Below are 5,460 nucleotides of genomic sequence, written 5' to 3'. Positions count from 1 at the left end.
GCAGGAGTAAGTTGGGGTTTTTGCTGAGAATCACCTCCATAAGAGGGTTAATAAAGAAATTCTAAAAAAAAAAAAAAAGAATAGATACGAGGACCCAACAAATTTGTTTACACATGTAATCATAAACAAGGCACACTTTAGAATTTTCTTCATTTTGCTTATTTCCTTTCCTTCTTGTATGTGATCCTATGAATGTTATAACAACATATATATAATCATTAATGTATTTACACATATTAAGGGAAAAATTATCTATTTAGTGTTATGTTTATGGAATATATGCAAGATATGGTACAGAAGAGTTGCAAATTATTTTAGATATTTCATGAGCCAAACATGAGTTCTATAGTAAATTCATTGAAACTAGTAAAGTAACCGAAGGAACATAAACTCCAAAATGAATTTAAAGGCCAAGTTTTCAACAACAATAAAACAATTTCATAGACCCTTCAATTTCTACATATAGATAGTACAATGTTAGTTTGTTTATTAACGTGTTAATAGATCTACAAGTGAAGATTGTAGTGAGTATAAATCATGAACAAGTTTTTATTCATTTGTCTTATTCTCCTTGCTACTGGTAAGTCTTATAAGTACATATTTAGGATTAAATATATAATACATATGTAATATGTAATATAGGTGAAATTCAGTTTATTTTCTATAAAAAAAATTTAAATTTTTCATTGAAAAATGAAAATTCTATGTCTTTTACCTTCTAAATATACAAGTTACCACTGTAAACTTTTTTTATGTATCCTCCCAAATTCAGTGTTTAAATACATCTATGGGGGAATTAAAAAACCAAAATATTACAGGAGAAAAATTCAATATTTTTTATAGGAGAAAAAAATCAAAACTCTCTACAATGCTAGAAGAGTATCGTATATTTAATCTAAAGATTTATTATATCCGAAATTGATTATATGTATTTAATAAATTTTAGTATTTAATTAAGGTATATTTGTGTTAATCATATTAATGATTGATCCATGAATGAATGCAGAGATGGTGGTACAAATCGATGGAATACGTACTGAAAGAAGGATTTATCATTTTCAAGGGATTTGTTTTAGTGAACGCAGTTGTGCTAGAATTTGTAATATTGAAGGTTATGTTGCAGGTGGTATATGCAATGAAACCAAAAGTGGGTTCTATAATCATTGCTATTGCAGAAGGGGTTTGTAACAAAAGTCGGTACTCTTGTGTTTTTTGTCGTCTTTATAATAATTTGCATCTTGTGTTATTGTTTCTCAATGTATTTTTCATCTAAAAAGTAGAAATATTTTGCACCATTTTCATTATTGATAGTCGAACATTTAAAAGTTGTTTTTGAGTGAGATTAGAAGATATCTCCAAGAGAACAAAATAGTTATTTCTAAGGGAAAATATTGTTTTGAAACTGGATTGAACTATTCGGTTGAACCGGTTCAACTTTGAGCTGTAGTTTAGTTTGATTTAGTTTGGACCAATAAATCGGGTCTATAAAATTTGGAAAAAACCGTTTTAACCACACAAATCGAAGTAACTGCAAATTTGGGACCGATTTTGCTGAAGCAGATGATTCAAAAAATCAAAGTTAATTTTTAGGCTAAATTACTCCCGTGGTCCTTTAAGTAATTTAATTGTAACACTTTGGTCCCTTATGTTGATTTCGCTACAACTATGTCCTTTAAGTTGGCTAACGCCTTCAGCGTTGCCCTTGTCCACAGATTCTGTTCCAAAAAACGTGATGTGGCACAAACGGTGCTTAGGTGTGACTTAACCTTGCTGACTATGTCTGTTAAGTCACTTAAAGAGAAAGATAAATGGCTGAAACTAACAATTAGAAGAACAAAACATAAAACCCCAAATTCCAGAACCATAATTTTGAAATTCATCATCAATGGCTCAATACAGTGGCAGTGGAACAAATGTGAGAGCTGAGAACGCCTTTTCGCTAATTTCAAGTGGATCCCAATCAGGAATCGAACCAACATGCATGTGTGGATCCATAGCTGTGATACGTTCAGTTAAGAAGAAAGGAAGGAACTTGGGTAAGCTTTTTTTGGGGCTGCATATACTTTAAGATATGTACGTATGTTGTGAATAATTTGGGTATATTCTCCTTCGTTTTCCTGAGATGGGTTTGATGTTACTGATTTTGCTTGCAGGATGAACATGAGAATGTTGGCTGCAATTTCTTTATGTGGTATGAAAACCAACAAAGTGATGAAGGCAAACCAGAGACACCACCAAATGCATTCTTAAAGTGTTTCAAATGTGATAAAAAGGAGGTACAAATTAAGATGCTTATGAAGGATGACACATACAATAAGGAGATGATGAAGAACGTCTTGAAGATGTTGAAGATCCTTTTTTATGCCTTGATATGTTTAATTCTGATTATTGTAGTGTTGATTTGTATGTTGTTTAAAAATAGGTGATCTTAGTTTATGTTAACGTTGTAAGACATGGATTATGGTACTTTGATGTAATCTTTTGATGACAATTGCAGATTAATATCAGTTTTGCTTAGTTTTAGATATATATGCCTTCTAGTTTTGTTTCTATAATTTAATACCATGTGCAATTAATAAATAATTAAGGACAACTTTGATACATTTTAATAAGAAGTAGGTCCTGGTCGATACAATCTAAAATGAAGGAGGACCTACATTCAAAATTTTGATTTATAGCATTCATAATATAGCAGATACAACATTCAGAATATAGCATCTAAAATATTGTTATAACTCCATAATATACTCCTAAATTACACAATAGATGATCCTAAAGATTCAAAATAAGCATAGATACATCATACTCCTAAAGTACATAATTAGTGGTCCTAAAAAAACATAATTCTTGCAACTTTCTATGTGGACTTTCTCTTATAAGGCATCGTTAGTCTCTGAGTTGTTGGTGGCTGAAATGCTGCTGTTGGATTTTGTGTAGCCCTTCTCATGGCAAGTAGCTGAGATATAGTGATGGAATGACGTGTTTGTACTCCTTGGTTCTGGGCTGATTGTCTTGTCTGAACCCTCTGAGTTGGTTGGGAACTGCTAGTGGCATTTTTAGATTTCCTAGTCTGAACCCTTTGAGAAGGTTGAGTTTGATTGTTGGAATCTTGAGATTGCCTGGTCTGAACCCTCTGAGTTGGATGAGAATGAATAGTTGGGACTGCAGTGGTAGGTGTTTGGGCTTGACTTGTTTGGGCTTGACTTGTTGTGACACCATGGGATTGTCTTGGTGCAGAAGGACATGATGACTTGTTATGGCCAGAAAGGCCACATGCTGAGCATTTGTTTGGAAACCCCTTTCTGGATACATTTTTTATGTCTTTCCTTTTTCATCAGCATCTTTGTTCCTTCTTTTCTTTGGCCTTCCAGGTGCTCTTCTGGTTAGGGTGGAACAACATCAGAATATGGTGTCAACTCTCACAGATTTTCTCCATTTGTTGAATATATCTACGGTTGATAGCAAGACTGGTAATTCTCCTTAAGAAAGATTTATAATTATATACTCATTTAAGAAAGATTTATTTAAAAAGTAAATTTGCATGATTAAATATGTTTAAAAATTTTTTATTTATAATAAATCGGTAGATATATTGTTTGGTTAAGTATATATTTAGAAAGTGTGGTTAAAAATATTTAAAAACATTGTTAAAATTAGTTAGATATTATCAAATGTATAAGTATATATTTTTTTAATTAGAGTAAATATAGTGTATTAAATATTATCAAATGTATAATTAGTTAGATGGTGTTATCGACAAAAATTTAAAAATTTGTCGATATATCAATCTCTCTTTTATTTTAATAAAATTAAACATGAACAATGTTGTACACGTGCAGTATGGAATATTATCAATTCTATCGTTAGTGGATATATGATAGAACGTTTCCTGGAAGACATGGACTTACACCGCATTTTATAGAAGGAGTTTTCGGGTTTATCTCATATGCGTTTTCTCAAGATTATTGTCCAAGCGAAGGAGGGTAAGGTGTCCGTGTTTAAAGTGTGTTTGCAGAGTGAAAGGTCACTTGGAGAGAGTGGGTTTTAGGCCAAATTATTGGGTTTAGGCAGCTAATGGAGAAAAAATGCCAGAGATAAATCAAGAGGCTTCTGGTAGTCAAACACATATTGCACTCGATATAAATAGATATGCCCCAGGGAGTTCAACGCATATGCAATGTCCGGAACAATTTAATTTAGTCGAGGATATGGTGAGTGACACATTAGGGGTGAATGTGGCTTATGATGAACCTCAAGACTTTGATGCGGAAGAGCTCCCGAATGAGAAAGCCCAAAAGTTTTATCAGTTGTTGAAAGAAATAAATATACCATTGTTTGAGGGGTCTTCTGACTCTAGACTATCAATGTGTGTGAGGATGTTGGATGCGAAGTTTAATTAGAATGTTCTCGATCAATGTTTGGAATTCTTTGCGAGAATGATGTTGGACGCGACTCTTGTGAAGGAAAACATGCCTACAAGCTATTATGATGCAAGGAGGATGATATCGAAGTTGGGACTAGAAGTAAAAAAGATTGATTGTTATATTAAAGGTTGCATATTATTTTATGAAAAAGAGTTTGGTACAAATGATGGAGAATTGGAGGAATGTACGTTTTGTAATAGTCCAAGATATTTAGTTGGTAGTACAGGAGTTGAGCGGAAGTAAAAACGAGTTGCAGTGAAATCCATGTTCTATCTACTAATAATGCCCAGGTTGTAAAGGATGTTTGCATCAATGCACAATGCAAGCCAAATGACATGGCATCATACTAACATAATTAGTTCAGGCATTATGAGACATCCATCTGATGGCAAGGCTGGGAAACACTTTGATAGAGTACATTCTGAATTTGCTGCAGAACCTAGGAACGCCAGGCTTGGGTTATGATCATATGGTTTTTCTCCTTATAATTTGTCACCAAACGCATATTCTTGTTGGCCAATTATTGTTACCTCGTACAATGTTCCTCATGAGATGTGCATGACAAAACCATATATGTTTTTGACATGCATCATTCCAGGACCGTCGAGTCCAAATGCTGGAATAGATGTTTATTTGCAACCTTTAATTGATGATCTCAAGAAGTTATGGATGGGAGCACGGACTTATGACGTGTCTCGTAAACAAAACTTTAATATGCGAGCTGTTTTAATATGGACAATAGATGACTTTCCTGCATATGGCATGTTGTCTAGATGGGGTACACATGGCAAAATGGGATGTCCACATTGCATGGGGCACACAAAAGCATTTACTTTAGAAAAGGGTGGGAAAAGTTCGTGGTTTGATTGTCACTGTAGGTTCTTACCTATAAACCATGAATTTAGAAGAAACATGAATGATTTTAGAAAAGGGAAAAAAGTAACAGATTTACCTCCCCCTCGATTGTAATCGATTGAAGTATGGAATAGTGTTTGTAACCTACCAAGATTCACAAATAATGGTGAAGCATGCAAAA

At 33.4% G+C, this 5,460-nt stretch overlaps 1 long non-coding RNA gene across 1 annotated transcript; it reads left to right on the top strand.

The window, feature by feature from the left end:
• The first annotated feature begins 387 nt into the window (after positions 1–387).
• On the top strand, positions 388–2,438 carry LOC131655485 (uncharacterized). Its single transcript, XR_009299789.1, has 3 exons — positions 388–580; positions 1,007–2,036; positions 2,154–2,438. It is a non-coding gene; the product is annotated as an uncharacterized LOC131655485 (long non-coding RNA).
• The last annotated feature ends 3,022 nt before the right edge of the window (positions 2,439–5,460 follow it).

This window comes from Vicia villosa, linkage group LG3 (genome assembly GCF_029867415.1).
Source record: "Vicia villosa cultivar HV-30 ecotype Madison, WI linkage group LG3, Vvil1.0, whole genome shotgun sequence".
Classification (NCBI taxonomy): domain Eukaryota; kingdom Viridiplantae; phylum Streptophyta; class Magnoliopsida; order Fabales; family Fabaceae; genus Vicia; species Vicia villosa.
Note: the sequence above shows the minus strand (reverse complement) of the source record. Positions and strands in the feature narration are given on the sequence as shown.